Source organism: Rhipicephalus microplus, chromosome 3, assembly GCF_043290135.1.
Source record: "Rhipicephalus microplus isolate Deutch F79 chromosome 3, USDA_Rmic, whole genome shotgun sequence".
Taxonomy (NCBI): Eukaryota; Metazoa; Arthropoda; class Arachnida; order Ixodida; family Ixodidae; genus Rhipicephalus; species Rhipicephalus microplus.
The window spans coordinates 254,924,815-254,938,468 of record NC_134702.1 but is presented as its reverse complement, the minus strand read 5'-3'; the positions used below and the strand labels follow the sequence as shown (position 1 = coordinate 254,938,468).

The 13,654-nt window shown below is 48.1% G+C and overlaps 1 protein-coding gene across 1 annotated transcript in view; it reads right to left on the bottom strand.

Annotated features, from left to right (window-relative positions):
* Positions 1–13,654, bottom strand: part of LOC119168610 (neprilysin-1) — a 638,470-nt gene that overhangs the window by 414,584 nt on the left and 210,232 nt on the right. The gene's annotated exons all lie outside the window — the stretch shown is intronic.

The following is a 13,654-nucleotide window of genomic DNA, read 5'->3' as shown; positions in this document are numbered from 1 at the left end:
TCTGGCCGAGAACCTACCCGTGGCCACAGGGACCCTCCGAGGCACAGACATATCAGTGTTGCGGGATACGGGGTGCAACGCAATAATCGTGCGGAGGAAGTTGGTGAAGGAAGACGAGCTGACAGGTACAAGCAGACTCGTCTACTTGGTTGATGGAACAGCGAGGATGCTGCCCAAAGCACAGATTGAGGTTGACACCCCCTACTTTACTGGCAATCTGACAGCACTCTGCCTGCAATATCCACTGTATGACCTCAATCTGGGCAATATCGATGGCGTAAGACCTCCTAATGATCCCAGAAAGGAGACTGAAAAACCTTTCTCGACAAAGGAGTTAAGGAAAGAGCCTGTAGCAGCAGTTATCACCCGTTCCCAAGCACATGCACAGCCGGAAAAATTTGCCAAGCTTCGTACACCTGGGACCACGGCGATGTTGCCGGGAGATAACTATGGCTGCGAGCAGAGGGGAGATGCGACACTCAAACAGTGTTTTGAGAAGATCGGCAGGAAGCAAACATGCCGAAATGAGAAGGGAAGCGTCGAGTATAAACAAGAACAGGGACTGCTGTACCGACAGTACACAGAGGCCAACGGACGGCTTGTACGCCAATTAATCGTTCCGCACTGCCACCGAGAAGCTGTGCTTAAAACAGCACACGATGGTATCATGGCAGGACACTTGGGCACGCAGAAAACCAAGGACCGGATCTCGGAGGAGTTCTTTTGGCCAGGCATCACAGCTGACGTAAAAAGGTTCGTCACCTCATGTGACATTTGTCAGCGCACCGTACCAAAGGGCCGTGTACCACATGTTCCACTAGGGAGGCCACCCATAATCGACATCCCATTTAAGCGAGTGGCGATCGATATAGTGGGACCGATTCACCCGCCCTCAAAGCAAGGGAACCGATACATTTTGACTTTAATGGATTATGCCACCTGGTATCCAGACGCAGTGGCGCTCCCGTGTATCGAAACTGAGCGAGTGGCCGGAGCCCTGGTTGAGATGTTCTCCCGATTTGGCGTCCCCCGCGAGGTACTGAGCGACCGTGGCACGAACTTCACATCGGACCTGATGGAGGAAGTAGCGTGGCTCCTTTCCGTGCGCCAGCTCCACACCACCCCATATCACCCCATGGTGAATGGCTTGGTGGAAAAATTCAACGGCACCTTAAAATTAATGTTGAAGCGCATGTGCGCCGAAAAACCGAGAGATTGGGACCGCTACCTGGCACCTCTCCTCTTGGCCTATAGGGAGGTTCCACAGGCCAGTATGGGGTTTTCACCGTTCGAGCTTCTCTACGGCCGCCCTGTGAGGTGACCTTTGGCAATACTGAAGGAGCTGTGGACGAACGCCGACTTGACTGAAGAAGCTAAGACGACGTACCAGCATGTCTCGGACCTTCGGAACCGTTTGAAGGAAACGTGCCACCTGGCACACGAGGAGTTGGAAAAAACCGGAGCACGATACACGAAGCTGTACAATCGAAAGGCGAAGGAGCGGAGTTTCAACCCCGGAGACAAGGTACTGATTTTGCTTTTCACCGACGCGAACAAGCTGCTGCTGCAATGGAAGGGCCCTTTTGAAGTCCGGGAAAAGAAGGTGAAGCTGACTATGTCGTAGACACGGCTGGCGGCAGAAAAATCTTCCACGCCAACTTACTGAAAAGATACGAGGAGAGGGACAGCCCCTCCACCAAGGTGTGCAACGTGACATTTCGTGTTGTGGAATCGAGCGAGGACGAGAATATTCCAACCCCTGACTGGCTGAAAGTAGAAGGGGAAGAAGACGTGAAGCTTTCCGACAAACTGGACGCTCAGCAGATTGGACAGCTGCAAAGAATTGTCAGGAAACACGCTCGTATTTTCTCGGATGTCCCTGGCAAAACTGATTGGGTCCACTGCAACCTCGAACTCACCACAAGTAACCCCGTCCGCGTGAAGCAATACCATCTTCCCTTTGCAACGCGGGAAGGTGTAGAGAAAGAGGTGCGGGAGATGTAGAAGCTCGGCATCATTGAGAAATCAGAGTCACCTTATAATTCGCCAGTCATTTTCGTAAAGAAACCCGACGGTACAAATAGACTGTGTATCGATTTTTGACGCCTGAACAATGTTCTGGTGGCCGACTCGTAACCTATGACAAGAACTGACGCGGTGTTTGCTACAGTGGGAAAGAAGAAGTATTTCTCGAAGCTCGACTTCGTGAAGGGCTATTGGCAGATTCCGCTGACCGAAGAGTCCAAAGCGAAGACGGCCTTCTCGACGACATCGGGACTATATCAGTTCTGCTTCATGCCATTCGGCATCAAGACAGCGCCTGCTGTATTTGCTAAGTTGATGCGGAAGGTTGCAGAAGGTATACCCGGTGTGGACCGCTACTACGATGATGTACTGGTAGCCACCGAGACATGGGAAGAGCACCTGAGGTCTCTGGGACTGCTTTTTGAGCGCATACAGAGGGCCGGGCTTACAGTGCGCCCCAGTAAATGCGAACTTGGTGTGGAAGAAATCGACTTCTTGGGACACCGAGTTGGCAGGGGCAGATTGCAACCACTGGGGAAAACACTCGACAAGATCGAAGCTGCACCACGTCCTTCAACCAAGCGACAAGTGCGCGCATTCCACAGTTTGACCGGGTACTATCGGTAATTTATCCCGAATTACGCAGAAGTCAGCACTCCCCTTACAGATTTAACCCGGAAGGGCGAAGCTAACTCGGTTAAGTGGACAGCAGCCTACGAGGAGGCTTTTCGCAGTCTCAAACAACATGTCTCTATGGAGCCGATACTACGGCTACCAAATTTGCACCAACCATTCGTACTTCGAACGGACGCATCGGACACAAGTCTCGGAGCCATGCTCATGCAGGCCCACGAAGGCAAGCTCCACCCCACGGTTTATGCCAGCCGAAAGCTGCTTCCACGGGAGACTTCCTATAGCACCATCAAACGCGAATGTCTTGCGTTGGTATGGGGAATTCAGAAATTCTCCATGTACTTATATGGAGTACATTTTTGTGTCCAGACAGACCACCAGCCTCTGAGTTATATCCAACAGGCAAAACAGCTGAACGCTCGAGTACTTCGATGGAGTTTACTACTCCAAAAGTACCAGTTCACCATTACGCATATTAACAGTAGCGAAAACGTGGGAGCCGATTACTTGAGCTCGATATAGTTCTTGAGGTCTGGGGAGCATGTTTTTTTTGTTCCTTTCGTCATTTATTTCTGTTTGTATGTGCGTATTTCATTGTATAAGAAGTGTATTTTGAGTTATTTTCTTTTTTCTTGGTGCATTCGTTGTTTTTACATGTTGTAACGCACATTCAAGGATTTAACTACATAGAGGAGCGCACCTGTTTCGTTTTGTTCGTAGTATACCTTCGTGCAGAGTATTCTGTATTGATGGCTGCCGTACACGGCTATTTCTTTTCTTGTTTGCATGGCGCATTGATATTGTTACGTGTAACTGAAGCTGGTACTCTAACAATTGTTTTTTTTTTCTTTTTGTTGTTACTTTGATGCACTCTGCCTATTTATGTTCTGTATGAGAGGGACAGTCCTCATGTCTCCCTTGTTGGTGGTGTTTTGTTCCTTGTGGTCAAAAAATTCGCCTGCGTGGGAACAAATGTTATGAATAACATTCTGAAAGTGGGGGGGGGGGGGGCAATGTCATGGACGGCCTATTTTGGCGACCCGGCGTCACGGCAATTAACGGGCGCCGTACTTCCCCACTGACCATGAGAACGGCGGGCGCATGAAAGGGAGCCGAGAAGTGCAGAATGGGGTGCTCTTCTTGGAACGTCGCCGCCGGTGACTGATCCTTTTGTAACTGCGGCGGCGTTTGCAAGGTCGTGGAAGGCCGCGATGTACCCCGAACAGTCTGACCAAACAGCCAAACAGTCTGACCGTTTTCCACGGGGAAAAGCGTGGGAAAACCTCTGGTGGCCAAGCCGTATGACAACATCCCAACAGGCTGTCACTCTCGCTAGTTGAGGGCCCTCTCCTAAATAAAAAGGGGTGGGGTCAATATTTTTGGAGCGGAGTTTCCGTCAATGAAACGCGCAAGATTAGACCCATGTAGAGGTCTCTTGTTTCCAAGGAAGAGAGTGAAGAGACACGAAAGGAATTTAAGCGCAGGATTTTGCCCTGCTAGGCAGACTAGTCGCTGACCAACATGGTGTAGAAACAGATCAACAAGCATCTCTTCTAGAAGTTTTTAGTGTGGCTCTGTATCGGCTGGCCACCTAAATTTAGCCGTTCGTCTAGTTGTGACGTGATATTCAGGTCTGCAACGTTGACATCGGGACTTCGCCTCGAGTTAGCTCAACCTGCTCGAAGTCGCCTGCAAGCACTAGCCTCCCGGAGCCACCCGCGTTGCAACACCGCCGACATCGCAGTCGTCCCATAACTCTTTTCGACTTCTCGCATCCGATCGTCGGGGACGCAACGCTGCCGGTCATCACATGTATGCCTTCACCTGTTTATATCTTCGAACTTTCTCCTCCGTAGTTCTATTGTTGTTAGTTTGTGTAGTTTTTAATAGTTCTCTCTCGTAAGCTGATTTATTATTTTGTTTATATATTTTAGTTGTATCAAGTGTTGATGTATTTTGTTAGTTGTATCGAAGTGTTGTACTAGATCCCGTGTGCTGCAATATCACTAGAGAAAAGTTTGTTTTGTTTTCTCACGTCTCTGATCTCTTCACTGTCTCTGCTTCCGTACGGAACGAACTAACCTGCTGTCATTCCCGTCGTCGACTTCGCGCTGGCGACGCTAGAGTGGCAGCTTGTAACACATAGCCACACTTCAATAATTTGTATATATATCTCTTACTAGACAAGGCAAACATAAGCAATTGCAACGACCGTAGCGTTACCGCGCTGCGCTCACCATGCAACGCTTGCACGAAAAGCAAGTGTTTCCTACGCTTTCCTAAGACGACAGGGTGGTAGTACCCACCCGTCGCCTTGCGCTCTACACCTTATCACCTCCGAGACGGGCACCCACGCCACGCGCTTCGTTTTCTAAGATAACTGCGAGATGGTATTCATGTCTCACGTGCTACGTGACTTGCTGCGCTCGTTCGCCTCCGCTGCAGGCTCGAGGCACCCTAAACCGTAGCTGTGGCATTGCACGTACGCGTCCGCTTCAGCTACGGGAGGTGTTCGGTTCGATCCCCAGTGCTGGCCAGCCACCCACCGGTAGCTAAACAGGGTACAGGTGGGCTTAGAAGGGCTGTGACGCGTCGCCCCAGTGGGGAAGCTTACTCTGCCTGGATACTCCCAACACGCTGCGTGGGGACCCCGAGGCACCCTAACGCAGCGCCTCCGGAATACCATTCACTGATTTTCTTGCGCAGAACATCAAATAAACGTTTCGTTCACTCTCTGCAGACGCAAGACTATCGTCTTTCGGTGACATTTGCAGTGTAACATGCAGATACAGGACCAATTTTTTTAGGGGCGAAGCTCTTTATAGCGGCACCCGTTCGTTCATCGTAGTCGTAGCAATAGTGTGTAACCAGTCTTACATTTTGACCCCCAAGGTGGTGCTGGTAGGAGATTTTTTCTGTGCGTTGTTGAACAATAAAAAATTTTCAGCGTGCGCCTTAACTAAAAGCCGAATTCTCCTGTCTCTTAGCAGCCATTGGCATGAACATTGAGCCCTATCTGACAATAAATGGTTGCTACGTAATACTCGCTGGGCGTAACCTCCTTGGTTTTAGAAAGGTTTAGTGAGCATTGGGCCGCACTGCCATGAATACTGTTAACTTGTATATACCATGAACTCGAGATAGTTAAAGGTGGGAAGTAGACACAAAGCGCAAGCCGTAATAAAGTGTGCGTGTGCTTCCTCTCATTCAGTCCTTGGAATGTCCGCTGGATGACAATGCTTCTATATGAGGATGATGATGTGTGGCGCTTTGTGGTGCAAGGACCAATTGATGGCCAAAGAGCGCCATTTCGATGAGCAGAGATGCGGACAATGACATGTTGCGTTGCTGTATAGGAGCCTTAAAATTCCTCGCAATAATGCGGGTAAAAACATAAGTATTAAGATCATGACACTGGCGTGATATGCATTGTAAAAAAGGTTGAGAAAGGTTTTGATAATAAAAACATATCAAAATATTTGGCACTAGCACAATGCCTCATCAGCGCCCTTGTGTCCAAGGGCTGCGAGGCAAATGCTTTTAAATGTAGTCACTGCAGCAGCAACATCTCTTAAGAGGTCACGCTACGCATTGCCTGGGTATATGACATGATAAAAGCGAACATCTCTTAAAAAAGCTAGCACTTATTTATGAGTGAACAGTGGTTCTCTACCAACAAACATTGCAGAGTGTAAAGGTATATGTTGTCGGTAGGCTAATGAAAAGTGTTGTTTTCTTAGAGTGTCTAGTTGTTTGCACTGGATCAAAATGTGAATAACTGTTAGTGCTTCACCAGATCTGTCACACAATGGTGGATCGCCACCGGACAAATGATGTGAGTGTGTCGTGTATGTGTGTCCTATCCTGAGCCTCGTTAGTGTTACCTGTGTGTGACGTTATTTTGATACTGGCAGCCAATGGCCAAGGTGTGGCTTAATAACGTGTAGTTTGTTTTGTGTGTGTCTATCCCACTTGCTCTGCCAGTAGTCCCTGAGATTTCGTTTGAGAAACGGCTTAAGATCAAGGGCTGGGATTGATATGGGTGTAGTGGCAGTGCTTTCGTGGACGGATGCAGCAAGCTGATCCACCATCACGTCGCCTTGGATCTCACGGTGCCCTGGCACCCAGCACACTACAACATGTTGTTTGAGTGTGTAGAGTGTGCATAAAGTGGAGTAAAGTGAGACGAGGACAGGGTTTTTTTGTTTTTTAAGATTGTGTAGAGCCGTTACCACACTGAGGGAGTCCGTATAAATTACTGCTTTTTGTATTTGTAGTTGTTTGATGTGTTTAGCAGCCACAAGTACGTAAGCTTCCGCTGTGAAGATACTTGTGCCTGGATGTAGAGTGCCAGCATCCGAAAAGGATGGGCCGACAGCAGCGTAGGACACAGAGGAGTTAAACTTAGAAGCATCTGTTAAGAACTCAGGACGTGTGTGTTTGTGTTGAAGTTCAAGGAAGTATGTTCGGATATGGGCAATAGGCGCATGTTTTGTAACTTCTAGGAAAGACACGTCGCAGTCTATGGTCTGCCACTGCCACGGTGGCGGGTATGCTACTGGAGCCATTAAACTGCGTTCAAGTGACACTTCAGTTCCTTCAGTTAGACCCTTCAAGCGTACTGAGAAGGGCTGCCTCATCGAAGGCCTGTTTTGAAACAGAATGGAGCTCGACAAATCATTATTAGTAGAGTATGAGGGGTGCTTTTTGTCTGCTTTCACCTTAAGAAAATATACAAAGGACATGTAAGTTCTTTGTAGATGAAGCGACGATTCATTCGACTCAACGTAAGGGCTTTCTACAGGGCTGGTGCGAAAAGCACCCGTAGAAAGGCGGATGCTCAAATGGTGCACGGGATCTAGCATCTTCAAAGCACTTTGAGCTGCAGACTGATAAACAACGGCCTCATAATCTAAGCGGGTGCGAATGAGGCTTCTATACATGTTCATGAGACATTGCCCATCACTACCCCACGTAGTACGTGACAACACTTTTATAATATTCAAACCCAGCTGAACCTGCCGCTCACATATTGCCAAGTTGCATGACTTGAGCCAAGCTCAACGTTGTCGACATATATACAATAGAAGATATTGCGGGGCATGGACAGGTGCAAGGAGTTTTCGATAATAAAAAGTGTACAACTAAGTACACCACCTTGCGGTACTCCCGTCTCCTGGACAAATGTTTGGGAGAGAACACTGCCTACACGGACACGGAATGTTCGATTGGACAAGTAACTCTTGATTATGGAAAACATGCTACCGCGCACACCCAGGTTAGACAAGTCTCTTAATATGCCAAAACGCCATGTTGTGTCGTAAACCTTCTCGATATCGAGGAACACAGAGAGGAAGTATTGTTTGTAGGCGAAAGCGTCTCGCATCTGTGTCTCGATACGCACCAGATGGTCGGTGGTGGATCTACCCTCTCGAAATTCACACTGGAATCGGTCGAGCACACTCTGTGTTTCAAGGAGATGTAAAAGTCGGCGGTTTATAATCTTTTCAAAAAGTTTACAAAGGCAGCTTGTAAGAGCAATGGGCCTATGACTGGAAACTGAGGAAGGGTCCTTGCCCCCTTTTAAAATGGGAATAATTATAGCCTCTTTCCAGGAAGCGGGGGTGACGCCAGAAAACCAGATAGCATTGTATAGGGAGAGTAATGTTTTTCGCGTTTCGAGCGGCAGGTTTTTCAACAATTTATACACGACACGATCGTGGCTTGGGGCAGAATTATTGCAGGAGTTTAGTGACGTTTGTAGCTCAGCTAAGCTGAAAGACTGGTTGTATGTCTCGTAGTTTGTACGTTTGTGTTCGAGTTTCTGCTTTTCTATCCTTGATTTATATCTTTCAAAAGCTTGAGTATAGTGTGATGAGCTAGACACCTGCTAGTAGTGGGCACCGACGAAGTTTGCCTGATCTTTCAGGCTGTCACTCTGTGTGTTAACGAGTAGGAGTGTATGTACTTGTCTTCCTGCTACCCTACGAACAATGTTCCAGACTTTAGCCTCTTGTGTATGAATTGATCCCTGATAAGAACTTGTGCCAGCTTTCTTTTCTGGCCTGCCTGCGCGTTCTCCTGCCTTGAGATTTTATTTTCTTAAAACTGGCAAGATTTTCGGCTGTCGGCGAATTCCGAAACAACCTCCGTGCCTTGTTCTGCTCCTTCCGCGCATTACGACACTCGGTGTTCCACAATGGGATGCTTCGCTTGCCAGGCATTCCAGATGTCTGCGGGATGCACTTGGCTGCTGCGTCAATAAGGAAAACTGTGAAGTACTCCACAGCTTCATCTATGCTTAATCCACATATGTCTGTCCAACTTAAAAGAGTAGTGGTATAAAACTGTTCCAAGTCCGCTTTGTACGTCAGCCATTTGGGAGCTTGTGATTGACATTGATATGGTGTTGGTGTACTCAGAATGACAGGAAAATGGTCACTTCTGTAGGAATTATTTAGAATTTTCACTTGGAGTAGGGGTAGAAGTGAAGGAGATGCAATACTGATGTCTATGAAGGAGTAAGTATTGTTTGCAAGGTTATAATATGTTGCCTCTTTCCTATTCAACAGGCAAGCACCTGATGAAAAGAGAAACTGTTCGATGAGACGACCTCGTGCACAACATCGACAGTTACCCCATAAACCGCTGTGCGCATTCAGGTCCCCTAGAACCAGATAAGGTTCTGGTAACTCATCTATTAAAGACTGGAAATCATTTTCATCCTGCATTTCCAGGTCACGCATGACCTGGAATATGCAGGATGGTCACCCTCACAGTTTGCGCAGTGGACTTGTAGCTGCCAGTGATCGTCAGCGGTATGGCTTTGGTGCTGCATTTCGCGCAGGTAAGCTGTCCTTGGCAGCTCTGGGAGCCGTGCCCGAACCTCTGACACTTAAAGCAGCACTGTGGGTTGCGTATGTATGGTCTGACTGGCAGTTTAAGATATCCTGTTGCTATTTCAGAGGGGAGAGTGCTAGATGCAATAGTGAGTATGATGTGTTTCGTTGAGATTTCTTTATTTTCTCCTCTTATTTTGATACGCTGCACCTGAATGACATTTTCTTCTTTCTAGCATGTTAGAAGTTCATCATCAGAGAGGTTCATCAGGTCTCCATCTGATACAACACCTTTCACGGTGTTCATGGTTGGATGCGGTGTGATTGTGATAGGCTGATCCCCAAATGATGTAAGTTTAAGCAGTCTCTGGTACTGTGCATGGTCTTTTATTTAGATAAAAAGGTCACCACTGGCGGTCTTTTTGGCTTTGTGGGCTGCGCCTAGCGTTTCTACAAGGCATCTGGACACAAGGAAAGGTGAAATGCTTCTAGCTTTCTTTTCTGTACTTTCACAGTGAATGATGTGGTATTTTGGGAAGTTATCTTTCTTGTTTGGAAGAAATTCAAAAATTGCATCGGTGCGCCACCTCTTGGAGGAGCGATTGGTTGTGAGAGGGCTAGGAGTTCCCATAAATTTGGTAGTTTATTTGGCGGCCATGCCAGTCACCCACCACCAAGCCAACAAGGGGACGCTGCGAGACGCGAAGGAGATGCAGGCGCCAGCCGTACATGGCCGCTATAACCTAATATATCTACCCAAGGTTGGATATCTACACCTAGTTAACCCTTGCCGCCGAGAATTGTGGAAGTAAAAAGAAGTGAGGAGAGGACAGGAAAGATCAATAGTAGTAGAAAAGACGAAGATGGAGACAGAAAAGAAGACAGGAAGAGGCGACTGCCGATTTCCCCTGGGTGGGTCAGCCCAGGGGTGCCGTCTACGTGAAGCCGGTGCCAAAGGGGTGTGTTGCCTCTGCCGGGGGGCCTTAAAGGTCCAATCACCCAGCGTCAGCTCAACCCCCAGGATTCCCTTTTCCCCGGACATGGCAAAGCCACGCACGTCTAGGCGTGGGAGGGAGTCAAAACTCCCCCGTTAGCTCGAGTCCGTGGTGTCGCTACACACCAAACGCCTACTTGCGCAGGCGCCCCTGCGGGGGCTTCTATATGAGGAATATATGATAAAAAGATGATAGATGGTGTTACTTAGAGTGGTGAATAAGTGAACAAACGGACACACAGACAGATGCATGGACGGACGCACGGATGTCTGCACAGATTGATGGACGCATGGACGGGCGCAGGAGTGGATGCATGGACGACGCAGGGACGGACGCACGGATGGACGTGCGTACGCACCAATAGACGTACGCACGGACGGGCGGATGGACGCACGCGCGGCCACACACACGCACGCATGGATGGACGTAAGCAAGAACGAATGGACGGGCGGATGCTTCGCCCCACTCTCCATCATTCACTCCGTGAATATACTGCCATTTGTATTTCTTTTTTTCAGCTGTGTGACTGCGCTTGTGAAATAAGTAAGAGGCTTTTGAAGGTTGGTTTCTGTATTAGAAGCAACTTTAATGAAAATCTGCACACGGAAGCTATAAAATTTGCATATCTGAATGAAACGTTCCTGAGCATAATGAAAAACCACTACCCAGCATACACTACTTCTGTGCAATTAATTATTCTGCAATGCATTCTGTTCCACAAAACGTGCGATCACCAGGGCGATATGTGCTACAGTCGCGAGTCTGATGCGCCCTTCGTTGTGCGCTAGCATAATATAGGCCTACACGTGGAGTCGTGGCGCAAGTGTAAGTTTAATATGTTGTAATGAGTGTTCGGCATTGTTTGGTGCAATGAGGACGACTTGACGGTTGTGTACGTGTTCCTGTGTCATTTATATGCCGTCACCACAGTAGTTAACTAAAACTTCGAGGAAGGAAGTGCAGCGAAACGTAGTGAGAGTTGGCATTTATATTACGTTGCTACTCACGTCCCTTAAAGTGTGGGAATAAATAGAACTCGCTTACTGAGCATCGCACTTGTCAGCTCACATTGATAGATTACACATTCTGTAGATACTGCATGAACCCGTCGAAAGCATTATTCTGGATATAAAATTTGCACTGTTTCGTGCTTTAAGCTTTTAGAATAACGGTAAACAAATTTTACAGTCCCCATATAAATAGCGCACGCTTCGCATTCTTTCAAACATATTTAATATTTGCAAAAAACGGCGCTCAAGAACTTGAAAAGCTTGCTTTCGCAAGATAAATAATGAAGGTATTTAACTTGCGAGCAACCAAACGTAGTGGCGACCAGTCGAAGTAACAGCCAGAAGGCTGCAATTCGTCTGTTTGCTTGCTTTGCTTTGTTTGGAAGCGCAGTGCACGGCAATAAACATGTTTGCGTGTGTCAAATATGACGACGGCTACCGTGTGGTCTTACCCCAGCGCCTCATTAAGGCTCTCGCACCGAACGACGCTAGAGATTTTTCAAAGAGCAATAAAGTGCAAGCAGATTGTTGTAGTGAAGATGGGGCGACGCAGGGCTTCTACCCGGCAACTGTACATTGTTATGACCGTCATCCGTAGGCGCCATGCTGTCGTTGAGAGACGTAGCCGGGCAGCGCCCCAACGCCCGGAACCCCAGTTTCTCGGATCAATCGGCAGGGAGCGACAAAGGGATAAGAAGATGGTCCGAGAGCCAATGTCCCTACAAGCAATTCCTCCGTGCCAGCTTGATTAGCGAGACGGTGAAGCAGACCGACCGCACAGGTCGTGTCTCCACGATTCAAGTGTCGACTCCTTCGCTGCCCTTCCAAAAAAGACGGAAGAAGCAACCTGACCGCCAAATTGTTCCGGGAGAGAACCCCATTTCCCCTCTTCTCAGAGAATTGAGTTGAGAGAGGCAAAAACTATTCGGCGGACTGTGCGTTACTGACTGATGCCCTGTGCGGGGTGTTTTGTGTGTGTGATTGGTGTTCCACTCAAGAAGGAGGAGCCCGAGAGGGCTTAAAACGACGCCGCAGAATGCTAGATGGCTCTGAACCATGTAACAGTTCAACCACCACGCTCGTGGTTTGTGAACTCCTAACCTCATGCTGTAAATAATTGTATATAGTGCCATAAACCTGTTTGTTTTTGTATCCCCATCTTGTCAGCATTTGTTTCCTCAACCCGAAGCTACACCACGCTACCACAAAAGACCGGACAGACCCCGAGCCACAACAATTGGTGGCAGTGGTGGGATATGACTCAGCACCGAGATCCGCAACAACTGGTGGGCAGCGGTCGGATACGAAGCTGCGAGTGACAACAAAAGTCGGCCCAAGGGAAGCAGCTGTCTCGAGACATGGATCACGTACGGGTGAGTGTTTGGCTTTTCCTTTGAGTGAACCAGGTTCTAAAAGAGGGTTAAAATTTAGAACTGGTAGTTAACTTTGCCAAAAGACTCAGTTTCACCATTTCGGAAAGTTTTTTTTTGGAAGTAGCGAGCACTCAGTACGATCATGGACTTACGGGAGCTGCATAAGCCGGACTTGTAGCTGTTGTGTGAGGAATTGGGGATCGATACAAAGGGGTTGGCACGAAAACCCATAATCATTCAAGTGATTAATGATTTGGGGGCTGATTATCAGGAACTCAGAGAAGCATGGGACCTCATCAGTCAAAGAAAGAGACAGCAGAAAGAAGAGGAGGAGAGGCGTGAGCGCGAAAGAGAGGAGCGTCGCTTAGAATGCGAGCATAAAACAAAAAGACGTCACTTAGAACACGAGCGTGAAATAGAAAGACTGGCACACGAGATTGCGATCCGCAAATGAGAACTCGAGTTGAGGATTAGGTCGGGCAGTAGTCCCTAGCAAGTGGTACCTCATCGCCACTTGAAGGTCCAGTTCTAGATGTCTAGGTACATGCAGCCATATACAGATTCAGGGGATATTGGCTTGTACTTTATGATATTTGAGCGGAAGTGCGAGGAACTATCATTTGAACGAGACACATGGTGTCAAAAGCTACTCACGGTTCTGCCTTGCGAGGCAGATGAAGCTGTTGCGCGACTCAGTGAGCAGGACGCGAACAACTACGAGGTAGTTAAGGCAGAGATGTTCCGGATATTCGGAACTTCTGTCTGGAGAAAAGAAGAGC